This window comes from Myotis yumanensis, unplaced genomic scaffold (assembly GCF_028538775.1).
Source record: "Myotis yumanensis isolate MYYU_CA2020_CCGP unplaced genomic scaffold, mMyoYum1.0.hap1 SCAF_312, whole genome shotgun sequence".
Classification (NCBI taxonomy): Eukaryota; Metazoa; Chordata; class Mammalia; order Chiroptera; family Vespertilionidae; genus Myotis; species Myotis yumanensis.
In genome coordinates, this window is record NW_027224063.1 from 3816 (window position 1) to 24304 (window position 20489).

Consider the following 20489-nt stretch of genomic DNA (forward strand, 5'->3'; position numbering starts at 1 on the left):
TCACTGCAGCAGCTGAGTTTTCCAGGAATGGATCCTATGTGGAAAACCTATGTCCCTGCATCTTGTTGCCACAGCTCTGAAGCCCCACTTTTTCTCCCCTCCTACTTAAGGCCTCTGCTCATGGAGAAACCTCCCTTTCCCATCAACTGCTCCAAATGAAACCTCCCTTTTTCACCATTTGCTCCAACTCCTTAGAATCTTCCAGCCAGCTGCCCCATTGGCTCTGCTACCTGTCTGTTACACAGTCTCTCTCCAATAATCATCACTCTTGGAAAAGTAGGTTTAAAGGAGAATCTTCAGATCAGGTTTGACCTTTTTTCCCCCCTCCTTCTTGAAGAAGACCCTTTCATGTTTTTTGTAATACTGGTTTGGTGATGATGAACTCCTTTAGCTTTTCCTACTCTGTGAAGCTCTTTATTTGTCCTTTGAATTTAATTCCAAATGATAGCTTTGCTGGGTAGAGTAATCTTGGTTTTAGGTCCTTGCTTTTTATCCCGTTGAATATTTTGTGCCAATCCCTACTATCCTACCAAACATCTGTTGAGAAATCTAACATTTTTATGAGAGCTCACTTGTAGGTACTAACTGCTTTTTTCTTGCTGCTTCAAAGTTTCTATCTTTGTCTTTAACCTTTACCATTTTCATTTTGTTGTTCCTTGGTGTGGGCCTCTTTGAGTACATCTTGTTTCGGACTTTCTGCCCCTCCTGGACTTGAATAATTGTTTCCTTAATAAAGTTTAGGCAGGTTTTTTGTTTCTTTGTTTTTTCAAATAGGTGTTCAATTTCTTGTTCTTTTTGTTCTCCTTCCAGCTCCCCCATGATGGGAATGTTGGAATGCTTTAAGTTGTCCCAGTGGTTCCTTACACTATGCTCATATTTTTTGCTCTTCTGATTGGGTATTTATTGCTTCCTTATCTTCCAAATTACTGATTTGATCCTTTCCCTTACTCTACTATTGATACCCTATAATGTATTCTTCATTTCAGTTCGTGTATTTTTCATTTCCAGCTGGTTCTTTTTTATGTTTTCTATCTACATTTTTTTTTTCTATCTCACTGTTGAAGTTCTAAGTTCCTCTACTCTTCCCCAAAGGTCATTGAGCAACCTTATAATCAGTATTTTAAACTCTGCATCTGGTAGATTGTTTCACACCATATTGTTTAGTTCTTTTTCTGGAGTTTTATTCTGTTCTTTCCTGTGGACATTTTTCTTTCTCTTCTCATTTTGGCTGCCTCTCTGTGTTTGTTTCTATGTATTAGGTCAGTGATGGCAAACCTTTTGAGCTCTCCGTGTCAGCATTTTGAAAGACCCTAACTTAACTCTGGTGCCGTGTCACATATAGAAATTTTTTGATATTTGCAACCATAGTAAAACAAAGACATATTTTTGATATTTATTTTATATATTTAAATGCCATTTAACAAAGAAAAATCAAAAAATGAGTTAGCATGTCACCTCTGACACGCGTGTTATAGGTTCACCATCACTGTATTAGGTAGAGCTGCTGTGTCTCCCTGGTTTGTTGTAGAGTAGCCTTATGTAGTAGGTATCCTGCAGTGTCCAGTGGCACAGCCTTCTCAATTACCCACGCTCCCAAGTTCGGCACTCCAGGTGCTCCTCCCCACCCCCTATGTGGGCTGTGTATACCCTCCTGTTGTAGTTGAACCTTGATTGCTGTTGTCACTTCCTGGACATGGAAGTCTACTCTTTCACCAGGTAGGGGAAGCTTTCTGTTATTATTTCTTCAAATAGATTTTCAATATCATGCATGCTCTCTTCTTCTGGCACCCCATAATGTGAATGGTGGTACGTTTGAAGATGTCCCAGAGGCTCCTTACACTATCTTAATATTTTTGGATTCTTTTTTCTTTTTGCTCTTCTGATTGGGTGTTTTCTGCTTCCTCATAGTCCCCAAATAGTTTTTTGATTCCTGGAATCCTCTACTCTATTGTTGAATCCCTGCAAATTATTCTTTATTTCTATTAGTGCATGCTTAATTTCTGACTTTTTTATGTCTTTGAAATTCTTGCTAAGATCCTTGAAAGTCTCACTAAGTCCCTTGAAGTTCTCATTAAGATCCTTGAGCAACCTTATAACCATTGTTTTGAACTCTGTATCTATTAGTTTGTTTGCTTCCATTTTATTTAGGTGGGTTTGTGGGGGGGGGGATGGGGGGATTTCTTCACTTGCAACATGTTTGTCTCCACATATTGGCTGCTTCCCTGTGTTTGTTTCTGTGTATTAAGTATAGCTGTTATGTCTCCTGGAATTGGTAGAATGACCTTGTGTAGTAGGTGTCCTATAGGGCCCAGTGGCTTAGCCTCCCCAGTCACATGAACTGGGCACTCTAGATGTGCCCCTGTGTGGGCTCTGTAGCACAGTTTTGTTGTCATTGAGCCTTGCTTGTTGTTGGTGTCACTGGGAGGAGTGAACCTCCAGGCCAGTGGCTGTGAGGACCAATTGCAAATGCATTTGAAGAGATACTTTGCAGGAGACACCCCCAATGGCGCAAGACTTGCTTCTGTCGGACTTTGGTGTTCACTATGTCTGCCCCTTGAGTGTGTCACTCGTGGATATGTGGAGTCATAATCTGGTATGGTGTGAAGCTGTCCCCCAGGTGCACTGGCTCTGGGGCCTCCAGAGAGGTGCAAAGTCAGCCACTGCCTGGGGCCACCAGGCAGGAGCTACAAAGCCAGCTGCAGATGGCTGCTACTGTGTTGGGCTTGGAAGTGCCCTTGCAAGGCCATCTGTGAATCAAGGCAGGCTGCTGCTAGTTCCAGGTCTAGCTGATGCCAGCTGATGCTTATTTGAGAGATATTAGGAAAGTTGGAGGCCTGAGCCAGGACAGGCCATTCATATGGAAAAGCCACTGCAAACAGTTTGGGTTGGGCCGCAAGTTGGATTGGGCAGGGGTCTCTGGGAATCACCTGGATGGAATGAACAATGTAAACCAGGCTGATGGAAACTCAGATATGGCTACTAGTCAGTTCTGCGATGTGGGCACTCTTAGCATAGGAACACTGATCCCTCAGATCACTTCCTTTCTGGGAGAAAGCTTCCCCCAAGTTCTTGCTCTAATGCCAGACAATCCAGTTCCTCCCTCTATTTCCCTCCATTCCCCCAATCTGATGTCCCAGCACTGTAGCTCAGAGGGAGCAAGTCCATGTAAAGTTCATGCACCAGCACTTTAAGAGGAACTGCCTGGGTCTCCAGCAGCCTCCATGTCACTCAGCCATAATCTCCACTGATATTTGCAGCCCAAAGTTACGGGGAATTCTCTTCCCAACTCTGAAATTGGGCTGAGGGTCTGGTGTGCGGCTGGGACCCCCTGCTCCTCACGGAAGGCCTCCACTGCCGAGATATCCATCCTGCTGCATGTGGCTGTTGGCCCATCTCGGTTAGTGCCTCTACCCCTCCTCCCAGTCTCAATGTGCTTTCTTCTTTATTTACTTCTGTAGTTATAGCACTTCTATTCAGCCAGATTTTAGGCGGTTCTGAATGGTGGTGGTTCTGTATTTTGGTTGTAATATTGAAGTGGTTGTGGGAGGCCATGAGTACAGGTGTTTACCTATACCGCCATCTTGGTTCCCTAAAGTAACCCTTTATTCAAATAGATTTTCAATATCTAAAGCAAATTATTGAGAAGCATATCACCTTTTTAGCTTTTGTAAATAGTCTCTATGAAGGGCCACATGTATTATATCAGTAACAACTTAGTTTATGATATTCAGGTGTTTGCCTAGGGGTACATTAGTTTACAGATAACAAACAAAATAGAAACAAATTTCCCCAAACAAACCTCTACCACTATGTCCCAATCCCTTTATAATCTCCATGTTTCATGTAAATCACCGACTCTTTTACTCCAAGTTGTTCATAGTCAAAGTCCCATGCCTTGCCAAGAGCTGCTCCTTAGATTCTCTTCCTATAAGAGATATGCACCCCCAGCACCCCTCTACTCTGCTTGCTCATTTCTCTTTTCTAATTAAGAGGGGAGAAAAGAGAATAACTTTTTCTCTTCCACAGTATACTTCATCAAACCACAAATTATGCCCTAGCAATACAGTTTTATATTTGCCTCATTTATTTTAATTTTTTTTAGTATGAATCCATAAGTGTTTATTTTGTTTTATACTACCATAATTAATATGTGTGTTAATTTTGTTATTAAAATTGTTCCAGTTTTGGCCATTGGGAGTTCTTTGAGTTGGCTATGGGATGGTTTTCTTTCGTTTTGTGTTTTGTTTTTTGTTTGTTTTTAGCACTTTCTTACTTCCAGACAGTAAAAGATACTCCTGGCTCATCTTGTATATTTGCTGCCCCAGCCCTGCAATCAGCCATTTCTCTAGGGACCTTTGTTTCTTTACTCCATGGGTTATTCTAGCCTTCTCCCTTGACTTATCTGTAAACTCCCACTCCAATTGTGAGAAAAGTGGCTGTTCAGTTGAAGTATACATGCATACTATATAGCAGTATAAGAATTATTAAGCCATATCCTCCTAGGAAACAGCTTTATCAACAAGAATACAGCAGTTCTTCTCTACAGTGTCTTTTGCCTTTTAACCCATTGTATGCCATCAGTGTTTGTAGACACAAGCGGCAGACCTTTCCCACATGCCACGCATATCTATTAAAAAAAAAGTGTTTTCCCTAAGTGGCAGCCCTGACCAACTTTAAAATCATTTTTCATGAGCATTTTTAGCTGAAAATATTCAAGAACACCCAAATTGTGAGTAATATATTTATTTTTATAACATTCTTTGCAAATTTATTTTTTAAATTAAATTCAAAATACCGTGGCATGTGGGGATGGTTTCCGTTTTGGATGCGTGGCAGTTAACTGGTTAATCTCAAAGATTTCACTCATTTCCAAAGTTACTTATTAGGTCAGCAACATTTATTTTATAGACACTCCCTCTTCCTCCAGCCCAGAAGGCAAATCTAGTGTCTTCAGTAACTCTTTACTATGATGCTTACCTGTTTACACTTGTAACTTGGAGTCGCCATCTATAATTCTTCCCTCATTTAAGACCCTTGAGAAGAGGGAGTGAAGGTTGTTAATGCGTGATTCATGGTTTAGTTTCTTGTCCAGAATCTGTCTCTAGTCATATGCTCCATCACTCTTTTTTTATTTTTGACTGACAAAGCCACCATAATAGGTGACGATTTCTTAAAAATATGTTTTATTGATTTTAGAGAGGAAGGGAGAGAGACATAGAAACATCATTGATGAGAGAGAATCATTGACCAACTGTCTCCTGCATGCCCCACACTAGGGATCCAGCACACAACCCAGGCATGTGCCCTAACTGGGAATTGAACAGTGACCTCCTGGTTAATAGGTTGATGCTCAACTACTGAGCCACACTGGCCAGGCCACTCTTAATATCTTAATCAATGGTCTCATAGTAGAATCATTGTCTCAAACAATGTCTAACGAAAGTTTAGAAGGTTCACTGTTAATATCAACCAGCAAGGATAGTAGCAGGAAGTTTAGTTAGGAGGCTACTAAATAGTTTATGCTTAGACAATGGGTAGTTAGTTGAGAGGGTAGTGAGAAGATATGTTAGTTCTGTATGTGGTTTGAAAGTATAATAAACAAGATTTGTTAATGGATTGTATGTGAAATGAGATGGAAAGAAAAGAGTCAACAATTATTGAACAGTGCTCTGATGAAACAACTGAAAGAAGATGCCATTTATTGATACTGGGAAGGTCTGAGTAGAAGCAAGTATAAGGAGGTGAAGTCAGAAGTTCACATTTGGTTATGTTACATTTATTATGCCTGTTTGACACTCATTGGTGAGATAACCAGTTCAGTAAACCAGTTTTGGAATTCTGAGAAATCTAGAGGTACAAATGAGAGAGTTTTAATTCATTACGTCAGGGGGTGTACATCTGCAAGGACAGTTAATAGAGGAAGTTCAAGGACTTATCCCAGAGGTATTCTCTAACATTGAGAATTAGAAGAAAAGGAAACAAGATGGTGGCTAAGTAAATGCCTGTCCTAACCACCTCCCACAACCACATCAAAATTATAACTAAAATACAGAACAACCATCATTCAGAATCTCCTAAAATGGAAGTCCTACAACTAGAGAAGTAAATAAGCCTCCTGTGAGAAGCAGGTGGTCCTAGCCACATACCAGACCCCTAGCACAGGGTTCCAGAGCTGGGAAGAAAAGTCCCCTTAACTTCAGGCTGTAAATACCAGCGGGATTGTGGCTGCTGCCATCCAAGGTGTTCCTCTTAAAGGGCCTCTGCACAAACTAACAGGATCTCACTTCCTCCAAGTTCCAGTGCTGGGAGGCAGCTTTGGGGAAATCCAGGGAAATAGGGGAGGAACTGTACTATCTGGCATCAGGGCAAGAACTTAGGGACAGCTTTCTCCCAGATAGGGTGCTCAAAGAGGTCATTGTTCTTGTGCTGGGACCTCCCTGCATTGTAGAGTTGAATGGCAGCCATATCCAAGTTTTTATCAGTATGACCCACACTGTTGGCTCTGTCCTGGTGATTTCCTGAGACCCTGCACATCCAATTTGCAGCCCCACCCAAGCTGTTTGCAGCAGCTTTTCCATATGAATGGCCTGTCCTGGTTCAGGCTTCAGACTTTCTAAAGTCTCTCAAACAATCAACAGCTGGTGACAGTGTGCCCAAACCTATCAATTAAGGGCCCAAGACCTGGCACTAGTACCAACCTGTCTTGCTTCACAGCTGGGCCTCATCTGGGTACTTCCTAGCCCAGTGGTTGGCAAACTCATTAGTCAACAGAGCCAAATATCAACAGTACAGCCATTGAAATTTCTTTTGAGAGCCAAATTTTTTAAACTTAAACTATATAGGTAGGTATATTGTTATTAACTTAATTAGGGTACTCCTAAGGCTTAGGAAGAGCCACACTCAAGGGGCCAAAGAGCCGCATGTGGCTCGCAAGCAGAAGTTTGCCGACCACGGTCCTAGCCCAATACAAGTAGCAGCTATCTGCAGATCTCTCTCTAGCTCCAGCATGGTTTCCCTAGGCAGTGGCTTACCTTGCACCTCCTGGGAGACCCCAGAGCCAGTGCACCCAGTGGACAGCTTCAGACCATAGCAGATTACAACTCTACACATCCACAAGAGACACTCTCAAGGGACAGACTCAGTGAGCACCAAAGCCTCACTGAAGCAAGTCCTGACCCATAGGGGTGTCTTCTACACAGCAGCTCTGCCATTATAGATGCAGCCGGTCCTCACACCCAGTTGGCCTGGAGGTCATTTCCTCCCAGTGATGCCAACAGCAATCAAGTCTCAACTACAAGACTGTGCACACAAACCACACAACGGCACATGTAGAGTGCCCTGCTCAGGTGACTAGAGAGACTGAGCCACTGGGCCCTACAGGAGCACACCTAATACACAAGGCCACCCCACCAATTCCAAGAGAAATAGCAGTTCTACGTAATACATAGAAATAAACACAGGGAAGAAGCCAAAATGTGGAGACAAAACAAAACAAAAACATGTTACAAATGAAAGAAATTGAAGCAAGCAAACTAATGGATACAGAGTTCAAAACAGTGGTTTTAAGGTTACTCAATGATCTTAATGAGAACATCAAGGGAATTAGTGAGACTTTCAAGGATCTTAGTGAGAATATCAAAGACATGAAAAAGGACCAGTCAGAAATTAAGCATACACTAACTGAAATAAAGAATAATTTACAGGGATCCACCAGTAGAGTAGGGGATTCCAAGAATTCAAATCAACAATTTGGAATATGAGGAAGCAAAAGAACACCCAATTAGAAGAGCAAAAAGAAAAAAAGAATACAGAAATATGAAGATAGTGTAAGGAGCCTCTGGGATAACTTCATACATACCAACATTCGCATTATGGGGTACCAGAAGGAGAAGAGAGCAAGATATTGAAAACCTATTTGAAGAAATAATGACATAAATTTTCCCACCTGGTGAAAGAAATAAACTTACCTGGTACACTTCCAGGAAGCACAGAGTCTCAAACAAGGTACCCAAAGAGGCCCACACCAAGATACATCATAATTAAAATGCTAAGGGTTAAAGCAGCAAGAGAAAAGCAGTTAGTACCTATAAGGGAGCACCCATATGACTGTCAGCTGATTTCTCTACAGAAACTTTGCAGGCCAGAAAGGAGTGGCAAGAAATATTCAAAGTGATGAATAGCAAGACCTACAACCAAGATTACCCAGCAAAGCTCTCATTTAGAATTGAAGTTCAGATAAAGATCTTCACAGACAAGAAAAAGCTGAAGGAGTTCATCACCACCAAACCAGTATTACATGAAATGTTGAAGGCTATTCTTTAAGAAGAAAAGAAGATCACAAATATGAACAATAAAATGGCAATAAAAACTTTACCTATCAACAATAGAATTTAAAAACCAAAATAAACAAACAAGAAATATAAGGAAAATAATAAACTGATGAATAAAATAGAACCAGAGGCATGGAAACATGGAACAGACTGATGAATCTCAAAGGGGAGGGAGAGGGGAGTAGGAAGAGATTAACCAAACATCTATTCATATATGCATTACCTATGGACATAGACAATAGGGTGGTGAAGTCCTGGGGTTGGATGGGAAGTGGGTGGAGGGGGGCAGTGGGGAAATTAATGGGGGACATCTGTAATATTCTCAACAATAAATATTTTTAAATAAGAATTAGAAGTGATAGGGAGAAATCAGCAAAGATTGAAAAGGAATACCGGTGATGTAAGTGTTCTGAAGCCAAGAGAAGAAAGTGTTTTAAGATATTGAAGATAATCAACTAATTTAAATGCTGCTTTACGTGTGGTGTGATGAGGGCTGAGAACAGTTCATTAGAGTTGACTTGGTTACAATAGAATGGTGGGAATAAAAATTTGTTTGCATCACTAATATTGGCAATAATACTTTGCACAGTAATTTTTTTTTTTTTTTTTTTTTTTTTTTTTTTTTGCTATTCTTGAGGTTCACATTTTAGTGAACACTTTCACTGCAAGTGAACTACTGTTTCATCAGTTTGAGGCAAATAATTAGGATTTTCATTGCTTAAGACCAGCTGATAAATTTGACTAGCATTGTGTTTTGAAAGGCATCCACATCATTTATTTTAAAATTTAAGTTGTCAGAGAAGTGACCATATATTGTAGTTTATAACTCTGCTACACCTACTTAATGAGTCGAGGTTTGACAAAAATATCTTTGCTCTGAGATTCCTTTTACCATGCCCAGTTTCAGTTAATTTTGGTAACTACCAACATTTATTTTATGCTCATTTAACTTTTGAGGAATAAAAGTCTTATGTGAGTGTATGATCCAGAGCTTTCCAACAGTTTTTTAATGTTCTGGCCTGTCCTAGAGATATCAGTGTCTTCCATGTATAAATGTCATTAGAATATTGCAGTATTCTACAAAGTATATAACAAAAAGTAATAGTTTTGTTACAATCACCTGGCAACCCTGTTTCTTGGTTTTGTTCTTTCCTTTCCTTATCTTCTACCTATATGAACAAGTTGTTTCCGTCAAATTATTTACTCAAATCCTTTACTAAAGGACCCTCACAAGTTTATTTTTTCTTATTTTTCAACCTTCCTACTATGAAGTTGACATTTCCCACTGCAGATGTAGATTAAACCTAACTAGAAAATATCAGATTGTTTTACTAGTCCACATGATCAGAAACAAAATTAGTGCAATTTTTGTGGAAGATGAGGGAGGGTGAAAGAGAAAACAAATAGAGAGGAGAGATCTGGAGATTATAAAGATGGCTTCTAGATTGGGGCCTAATAAGCCATAAGAATATGTATTTAATAACTGGAATAATAGCCCAGCTGGTGTGGCTCAATGGTTGAGCATCGACCGATGAACCAGGAGGTTACGGTTCGATTCCAGAGCAGGGCACTTGTCCAGGTTGTCAGCTTGACCCCCAGTAGCGGGTATGCAGGAGGCAGCTGATCAATGATTCTCTCTCATCATTGATGTTTCTATCTCTCTATCCCTCTCCCTTCTTCTCTGAAATCTTTAAAATATATTTTTTAAAAATAACTGGGATAATAAATGGGATATTGGATGGGGATGGGTAAAAGTGGAAATGCATGAGTTATTATTTTTACATGTTACTACTACTACAAAAGTTACTTTCCTAATAGTACTAACATGTTCAAATTATCACATATGCTTAAATTTAGGCAATACCTCATCTTCCCAATGAGATGATCCAATAAAACTTTTGGGGAGTATAGACTTACCATAATATGTATAAATGATAGATCAAATAGAAAAATTTCTATTTGGAAAATGTATTTTAGCAATTTTACATAAACATTTGAAATTTTTTTTCCACACAATGTTTTTATTTTTATTCATATGTAAGCAAACAGCAGAATTAACACAACATTTAGCAACTCCAGACTGGCTTTTGTTACACCAACAAAGAGTGATAAATTTAACAGGCACAGACTAACGGATTTCAGATAACCTCTCACTCAGCCCTGTAGCTCAACAGAAAAGGAACTCTCCAGATTGCTTTTTCCATTACTGCTCTTCAAAGGATACTGCTTTAAATTCTGGGTTGTTATTCTTATACTAGAGGCCCAGTGCACAAAAATTCATGCACTGCGGGGGGGGGGGGGGGTCACTCAGCCCAGCCTGCACCCTCTCCAATCTGATCCCTCTCACAATCCAGGACTGCTGGCTCCTAACCACTTGCCTGCCTGATTGCCCCTAACCGCTTCTGCTTGCCAGCCTGATGGCCCCTAACCACTCCCCTGCCGGCCTGATTGACACTTAACTGCTCCCCTGCCAGCCTGGTCACTCCCAATTGCCCTCCCCTGCTGGCCCAATCGCCCACAACTGCCCTCCCCTACCAGCCATCTTGTGGTGGCCATCTTTGATGATGTGGGGGCAGCCTTCTTGTGATGACATGAAGGTGTGAGTGCCACTTAGGCTTTTATTAGTATAGACTAGAGGCCTGGTGCACAAGATTTGTGCACTCGGGGTGAGGGGGGGGCGGGTGCTCCCTGAGCCCGGCCTGCGCCCTCTCACAGTCAGACATCCTTAGTGCTGCCACAGAGGCGGAAGAGGCTCCCGCCTCCTCCGCTGCATTGGCCAGCCATGAGCCGGCTTCTGGCTGGGTGGTGCTCCCCCTGTGGAAGTGCACTGACCACCAGGGGGCAGCTCCTGCCTTGAGCGTCTGTCCCCTGGTGGTCAGTGTGCATTATAGCTACCAGCCGTTCAGTCAATTTGCATATTAGCCTTTTATTATATAGGATTAACAATCTGATGACCATATCATAGTACCAAAATAGCCCCAAAAATGGAGCTCAAATTTGACCAAAACAAATCCAGGGTGTGTGACCCTGTACAATTATAAAGGACAGGTAGAAGGAAAAGTCACCCTACAGCTCTATCTGCTCAGGTCTCGCCTGTGAGAGTGGGAACAGGGAAGAGGAGAAGTCAACATGCATCACTGAACTTGAGAACACTGCTTGGGGCCCCTGAGGCAAAGTCTGTCTTCTGGCTTTCCCCTACTTCCCAGCCAGCTGCTCATAGAGCTTGGGCACATAGTCATCCCATTTCGCCTGGTAACACGTGCTGGCCACTGGGAACCCAAGGTCATACTTTTTGCGGAAAGGTGCCACCTTGAATTTGCCACGGTGGTCTCCAGATCAGTTGCTGAGAATGGGCTCGTCACACTTCAGCGGCTTGGCCTGCTCGTAAATCAGCCAGATATAGCAGTGAAGGCCTGTGCCCTTAGGAGGCTCAGAGCCCACATAATCAGAGAGGATGGTGCCACTGCTGATGTCGTTGCCCTTCATGTTGACCATCAGGAAATGGTACCATTCCCTAAATTTGGGGTCCTTTCTGCTAGGAGCATCTGGGTCTGTCAAGACCAGGGTGTAGAGTTTACTTGGATCAATGCCATCCCATGAAATACCAGTAGGCCAGTTCTTAACCTGGGTGGGCATCAGCACTTTGCCCAGCTCGTTGACCTCTGCTCCGGAGTATTTGACCTGCAGCGGGTCCACTTCCTGCAGGCTCAGGGGCCCAGACCACTGGCTGAGGTCCACCGACATCATGGGGCGAAGCGGGGACACTGGAGAGATGCAGGGGAACCAGGAGCCGGCCAACAGCACCAACTGGAAGCGGTTCGCAAACAGGCCAGAGAGGGGGGCGGGGGGGCATGCACAAGAGCCGCACCCCCCCCCCCCCCCCCCCCCCCGCCTTCATGAATTTTTTTTTAATTTGGAAACTAGAGGCCCGATGCATGAAGATTCATGCAAGAATAGGCCTTCCTTCCCCTGGCTGCTGGCACCGGCTTCCTTCCAGGACCTGGGCCTTCGCTCCAGGCTGGAGCCGTCTCCCACTTTTGCTCATGGTCAGAGCTGCCTCCTGCCTTTGCTCCAGCCCTGCTGCTCTCCTGTAGCTCCCTGCACCTCCCCCCACCCCCCATAACAGGCATCCCACCTCGTCCCCCCACTCAGCGCCTGCACACACGCACTGTCCAGAGGCCAGGAGCGGCCAGGGCGGGGCGGAACACCTGCATCGTCGCCATGACAACACAAGCGTCCCAGTACAGCCACCGCCATCTTTGCAATATGCAAATTACAAGTGTCAATTTGCATATTCCCTCCTTATTGGCTGTGGGTGCCACCATCTTTGTCGTGAATTGACAGGCAATTTGCATATTCCTTCCTTATTATATAGGTTAATTGCTTTTTTCCTGTTCTTATTTCCAAAAATAATTTGTTCATCATCACTAGAACCACTTTTGAACATTCAAATATAGTTTTCTAGAGCACTTCAGCCTCACTTCTGTCTTAAGGTTTTGAATCTACTTTTGATGCTGATGCTGTTTTCTGAAAATTTATCCTAAATCACAGGTACCTGTTCATTTAATAGGATAGTTGGGGTTTTCAGTTGCTCTATAGGTATATATTCAACATAAATACTTACACATTTCTATTTCCAGTGATTGTTATCATGACAATTAACACTTGTAATTTATATTACACCCAAAGCAATTGCTGAATCATTTTAAAGCAGTGGTTCTCAACCTGTGGGTTGCGACCCCTTTGGGGGTCGAACGACCCTTTCACAGGGGTCGCCTAAGACCATCAGAAAACACACATATAATTACATATTGTTTTTGTGATTAATCACTATAATTATGTTCAATTTGTAACAATGAAAATACATCCTGCATATCAGATATTTACATTACAATTCATAACAGTAGCAAAATTATAGTTATGAAGTGGCAACGAAAATAATTTTATGGTTGGGGGGTCACCACAACATGAGGAACTGTATGTATTAAAGGGTCGAGGCACTAGGAAGGTTGAGAACCACTGTTTTAAAGTGTTCTTTTTGTCTCCTTGTAAAGTGGATTGAATCAGATTACTTCTGTAAACATCTAAAACTGGCATTGATTAGGGTTATTTCAGGCTATTGTCTCTTCCCTAATTACTGCTCTCTGAAAATAAAACAATTGAGCGAGTACTTATATTTAACTTTATTTTGTGAAAGAATTTGCTGAAAAATCTTTGCCTCAGCCCAACAAAAGCATACTTAGTTGTTTGCCAGTTGCACTTCTGAAACATTCCCTCACTATTCTGTGCATTTTCATTCTTATTTGATCTCTATCTTAATCTATTGCGATCAACAATCCTTGTCCTCAGCTTTGTAGTTTCGATAACTGAATGATGTCATTAGGCTCAGAGTCTCAAAATGACATTTTATTTATTGAAAACAAGGTAGATAACCTTTATGGTCATTATATTCACACCTGCCATTTCACACATACCACCTTCCTAATACCAAGATCCACTTAGTAATTAAGGAGCTGAGTATCAGAAGAGAATGAATTAGTCTTGAGGGGATAATTTCTCCTAGGCCTGATTAGATATTGCTGCCTCACAACAAAGATCATCACAGTGTCTCCCTCAGGATAAAGAACTTGATAAACTCCCTTGGGGCATCTTTCCCATTATAAATAGCATACACATATTTTTGGTTATACCATTTTTTTTTTAAAATGAATGGTATTATTTTCATAGTTATAATCACATCCTGGTCATTCCTATTTGTCCTGACTTTCCAGATTTCTTCTCTTGATTGAATTTCTGACATTTCTGAAAACTTGAATCATACACTCACCTGTTAGACCGGTTGTTCCCACTGGCTAATTTCTTTCCGTTTTCTCTGTGAAAATTCCATGACCCCTCTATGGAGGCACTGGGCAGTACCAGGGGTTTTGGCACAGATCATTAAATTTTCATTTTTAACATTTCATTCTTAAAGATAAACAACATTTTGCTCTTACTGGCTCCCTTGTGTGTACTGGCCGAGTGCTACTCATTCTTCAACTTTTGCTAATCTCCACAGCAGCATTTTCTGCTGTCCTAATCATAACATTGAATTGAAAACAGTTATTTTTTTCCTAACCCCTTTCTATGTCTTATGTTTCTTAAGGATAAGATTCTCATTATCCTCTTTGCATTTCCTGTACTTAACACAGAGCCTGGCACTTAGGCAATTCATATGCATGGGTTGCCTTTCCACTTCTGTCATATCCCACTGTCACATTCCCCAAAATATGGTGAACTGGTTGAATTGTTTAGTTAAAAGAACCCCAACCCTCAGCCCCCTACACACATCAAAGTTACATATGAAGTTTTCTGTGTATATGCATTTTTGTCGTTCTCATGCACGAGAGCAGGACACAATCAGACATGTCCACTTTATTTTTATTTTTTAATCCTCACTCAAGGATATTTTTCCATTGATTTTTAGAGAGAGTGGAAGAGAGAAGGAAAGACAGAGAGAAATATCGATGTGATAGAAACACATCGATTGTTTGCCTGACCAGGGCCCAGGCCGGGGAGGAGCCAGCAACCTAGGTACAGGCCCTTGACGGAATCAAATCCGGGACTCTTTGGTCCTCAGGCCGATGCTCTATCCACTGAGCCAAACCGGCTAGGGCCAGACATGCCCACCTTAAACTTCTAGAAGCTTATTTCTAGGACCTTATTTCAAGCATCAAGTCTTTATTGCCTCTATCCCCCTCCCACCTATCGTTTATTCAACTTTTATCATCTTTATTTTTGTTTATATTGTAATCTTTGGGGGCGGGGGGACAGAATTAAACTTAACTAAAATTTCCTTGTCCTACTTCTTTTAACACATACTGTTAGTTGCAAAATCTTGTTGACTCTACTTCTGAAATTCTCTTTGTGCTTTTTATCCTTCCCATTTCTACTGTCATCATTCTAGTATTGGCCCCATCACTTCTTCCTTGGACTAGATCAGGGATCTTCTCACCCTAGTCCAGTGGTTCTCAACCTGTAGGTCTCGAACAATGAAAATACATCCTGCATATCAAATATTTACATTATGATTCATAACAGTAGCAAAATTACAGTTATGAAGTTGCAACGAAAATAATTTTATGGTTGGGAGTCATCACAACATGAGGAACTGTATTAAAGGGTCGCAGCATTAGGAAGGTTAAGAACCACTGCGGCCTAGTCTCTCTCCATAAAATGTGTCCTGAAAACCGTATCTGGATTAACCTTCCAAGTTTGATTATTCTTTCTTTTCTCTGTTCAAAAACATTCCCTGTTTTTTAGTGGCTCTCCAGTACCAAAAATAATTTCCAACTAACCCAGTACTGAGTTCCTAATGGCAGAGAATAAAAACTGCATAACATTTGAGGTCTAGAGTGATGGTCTGAAGAAATTCCAAACATAAGTTGTCTGATGAAGTCTTCTGTTTTATTTTTTTAATTTATGAAATGTTTAAGTTACAAATATCTTCCTAAGCAAAACAATGACAACAACAAAAAAATCAAAGTAAAACCGACACTCTAGGAAGGTGTGCCATTTTCACCTTGTGGTTCCTGTATTCTGTGGAGCCCGAGGAACACATAAGCAATGAAGTCTAGATTACTCAATCTGGTATCTGAGGCTGTGTATGGTCTGCCAAGAACCTGCTTTTCCAGATTTCTTCTCTGCATGGCCATGCTTGTCCAATACTAACCTCACTGAACATGTTGAAGCTTTTGTTATAGGCTTTTTTTGGCGGGGTGGGGGGGGGAGGGGGGGCGGGGGGAAACTTCTAAGCCTTCTATTACTTCTGGAGCCAGCAATGGTAATTTATAACTTCTCAGAAAATCATATTCTTCTAGATTTACACATTCATTGGTGTAACTTGTATTTTCATTTAGCCTGATATTTTAAGGTAGCAGTCATATTTGAGGGGAGGAGCTATTTTGGTTTCCTTTCGGTTTGTACCCAACATTATCACCAGTGACACAGCTGTTTCATGGGTCCAGGTTAAGAGGAATGGTGTAGTAGCAGCAGTACAGATCTACTGGCCTTTGGGAAAGTCTCTCACCATTATACCCACTCAAACTGATTTATATTTTACAGTCTAAATTGGCAAGAGGTGGGCCTTTGGGATTAAATTAATTTATACCAAGTTAGAAAGCATCAGCTGCAAAATTCAGCGGTGCCTTCTGGAGGCTAGTATGCTTGTTTCTTCATGTAGTCTAAGCCTACACTCCAGGCATTCTTTCTTGGATAGAAGCTGGGATGATCCTTCAGAGGGCCTGCTTTGCATCTCCGTAAGCAAGGTTCTGGGTCCTATACAGAAGCCGCCCCCATCTTTGACTGAGACACTTGCTACATGGCAATTGGTTCTTGTGCAAATTAAAAAGTTTGTAGCCTTCTAAAATCAAATACAACATACATTACTTTCTTTAGGCCATTTTTTCTTCTCCTTAAGTAAACTTAAAGGAATTAGTATGCCTGAATGTCAGTAGTATAAATCTGTCAGCTTTATCCTAACTTGAAAGTTGAGGAAAAGAAAGTTTCTCTCAAGCATCATCTTTAACAAAAGATAAAGAAAATTTCTATAGGAATTAGAAGTGTTTCAAGCAATAGGAAGTATCTGTAATGTTATTTAAGAAAAAGTGTTCCCCTGGCCAATGTTTCTCAGTGGTTAAAGCATTGGCCCACATACCGAAGGGTCACAGATTCTATTCCCAATCAAGAGCACTTACCTGGGTTACAGGTTTGATCCCCGGGTACAGTCAGGGCAGTTGCAGGAGGCAACCAATTGATGGGTCTCTCTCACATCGTTGTTTCCCTTTCTCCCCCATCCCGACCCCCCTGCTCTCTTTAAAAATAAAATCAGTGAAAAAAATATCCTTTGACGAGTGTTTACAATAAATAAATAAGGAAGAAAGGAAAGAAGGGAAAGGGAAAGAGGAAAGAGGAAGGGAAGGGAGAGAAAGAAAGAAAAGGTGTGAAGTGGGTGGTACATTAAAGAAATTAGTGCCTGGCTGGCATGGCTCTGCGGTTGAGTGTCGACCTATGAACTAGGAGGTCATGATTTGATTTCTGTGCACATGCAGGGGTTGCGGCTGGATCCCCGGGGTGGGGCATGCAGAAGGCAGCCAATCAATGATTCTCTCTCATCACTGATGTTTTTATCTCTGTCTTCTCCCTCTTCCTTTCTCTCTGAAATCAATAGAAATCTATTTTTAAAAAAGAAATTAGTAATATTCTATTTGTATCATTTGACAGTTTTCAGTCTGGAGACAATCTTTGTTTATTAGGCAGGTGGGAATTTTTAAAGTGAATTTTTTTTCATGGCATATGCTCCATTCTCTCCTTCTCTATAACCTGCCAGAGTTTGGAGTTGTTCCCTTTGCTCAGTCCTGAGTTCTTTTCCCAGCAGCCACTGCTTGTTCTTGAGGATGGAGGAGGTGGATCGATTTTTAACAGTGTTCTCTAATGAACTGTGACGCTAGCTGCAGAGGGCAAATTCTGTTACTCCCTCCAGCTACTCTCTAAAGCTGCAGAGCAGCAGTCGGCTCCCTTCTCGGTGCTGATTTGTTGATTTTTCTGCACACACACCCCTTCCCAGAACTTCTTGTCAAAGTTCAGGTTTCTGTGCCCTCACAGCTCAGTGCTCACAGTGAAAAGGAAATACAAAAAGGGAGGGGAGAAAGTAGGGGAAAGGGGAGGGGGGGGGGCTTTTTAGACTTTTTTAAGTCTAAGAATTTAGCTCTGGATGGAAGGCATGAGTAGTAAGGCTTTGAATAAAATGGGTTTCCAAATAGTTTTTTTTGGGTCATGAACATGGTAGGCCACGTAGTAAAAGAATATGAATTTTTATTGTTCTGAAACCTCCAAATTTTGGGGGGAAAAAACACTTTCTATCTCTTTAGTAGTTACTTTTTCCCCTCCACACACTATCATTGTGAAGAGCAAAATGAAATAATTGTAATATTAATGTGTTATAGAATATTTACTGTGTGCCAGGCTCCCCTAGCTTTTATAAAGTGTTACCTTATTTAATTATTGCAACAACCCTTGGAAGTAGATACTTTTAATATGAGTTTTTTTCAAAATTGTGCTAAAAAACACATAACATAAAATTTACCATCTTAACCATTTTTAAGTTTACAATTCAGTAGTGTTAAGTATATTTACATTGTTGTGAAACAGATCGCCAGAACCTTTTCATCTTGCAAATCGGACTCTATACCCATTAAAGTAAAAAAATGTTTAATAATCCAGTTATTCTGTTCAGCAGGATTAATATTGCTTTCCTATTTTTTTTCTTCTTTGCCATCTTTCTGTAACATTCCTAATCTGTATTCACTGTACGGTGGTGAAAACTGAGGCCTGTATTAGTGTGCCTTAGTTTATCCATACAATACAGACTACTAAGGATTAACAGTTACTAAGGGGAAAGAGAAAAAGCTGTGCCCTCTGGGGGGCGGGGGGATGCATCACTTAGTCTTTATTCTGATCTTTATTGATTCTGCTAGAGGGGGAAAGTTCACTGATAACTTTGTCACCTCAAAAGTTACCATAGGCCTGCTTATTTTTTGGTTGGTTAACTAGGTAGCTCTGGTTTATGAAGCAAAATATTATAGAAATAAATTTTTAAGAGCAATTTTATATTTTGAGTCCCATTTTCTTACCAATTTAAGAGTTTCTGTATTACATCATTAAAATGGTTAGGCAAGGGCAAGGGGTTAAATTATTTTTCTAAATGACACAGAGTTCCTTTCAATACTTTTTGAGAGACAATTCAAGTCTGCTCAGTTGTCTTTGGAAGAACTGATCCAACATCCTTGATATTTTACCTTCTGTGTCTTCTCTAGTTGCTAATGCACATCATAGTTGTTCTGGAAAACGCCAAGCCCAGCTTCACTGGGAAGAAATTTTTACCAGTTCCATGTAGCCCGCCCACCACAGTTGGACAGATCATTGGTAATATTTTGGGGCAGGTCATTTATAATATTTTTTCAAATTAAGATAGGAATGTTAGCCCCAAGTTTCTGCTGAGAATGTTAAGAAAACTGTGGTTGAATTGCCAATTAAACCTTGGTACTGAGGCAGGCGGAATATGTAATGAGACAAATTTTCTTTACTTTTTAAACCTCAGATGCACAGATTTTTGTTAGTCATAATTCTTGGTTCATAACACATTTTTGTCATTGATCTATGGATATTTCACTTCATTCATTTGTAAGTACTATCATCTGTGAAAATAGCATCCAAACAGAGTTAGACCATCATCAGTATCATGCTTCTCTCCCATTGAATCTTCTGCCTCCCAGCACCCATGAGAGTTGTTAAAAATCCAGATATAGAGTAAAAAGTTACCTTATATTTAATATAGATTTGTTATAAATTAATCATTTGGTCTCGCCAGCATGACTCAGTGGTTGAGCGTAGACCTATGAACTGGAAGATCACGGTTTGATTTCCAGTTAGGGCACATGCCCGAGTTACAGGTTCGATCCCCAGTGGGGGGGTGCAGGAGCCGATCAATTATTCTCTCTCATCGTTGATGTTTCTTTCTCTCTCTCTCTCCCTCTCCCTTCCTCTCTGAAATCAATAAAAAAAATTTTTTTAATAGTTAAGCTATTAGGCATGCATTTTAAGATAAATATTTCTTAGACTTTGAAAGAATCTATTTATAGATTTGGTTTACTAATTTTGATTTGTCAACTGCCATAGATTAACAAAATGTCAGTATTTTCAAATGTGAAAATTCATAATTTACATGTAAATAAAATGTGGATTTAAAGACATTTTATCTTTGGCCATGACACTCTTAACCTTTGTAGGTCTTAGTTTTTATTTTGTCACTGAAGGTCTTGCTTCAAACTTCAGTTGTCTGTAATTCAGCTTGATAACTTTTTGGCAATAATAAAGATATTGATTTTATTTATTTATTTGTTTTAAATATTGTTGAGAGTATTACAGATGTTCCCCTTTTTTCTGCCCATTACCCCCCTTCACCCAAGCCTTCACTACCCTATTGCCTGTGTCCATAGGTAATGCATACGTGCTTGTAAGTTCTTTGGTTAATTTCTTCTCACCTACCCCTCCCCCCTTCCCTCTGAGATTCATCAATCTGTTCCATGTTTCCATGTCTCTGGTTCTATTTCATTCATCCGCTTA

General features: G+C 40.8%; 1 pseudogene; it reads right to left on the reverse strand.

The window, feature by feature from the left end:
* Positions 1-11520: 11520 nt before the first annotated feature.
* On the reverse strand, positions 11521-12074 carry LOC139001298 (phosphatidylethanolamine-binding protein 1 pseudogene; annotated as a pseudogene).
* Between the last annotated feature and the right edge of the window lie 8415 nt (positions 12075-20489).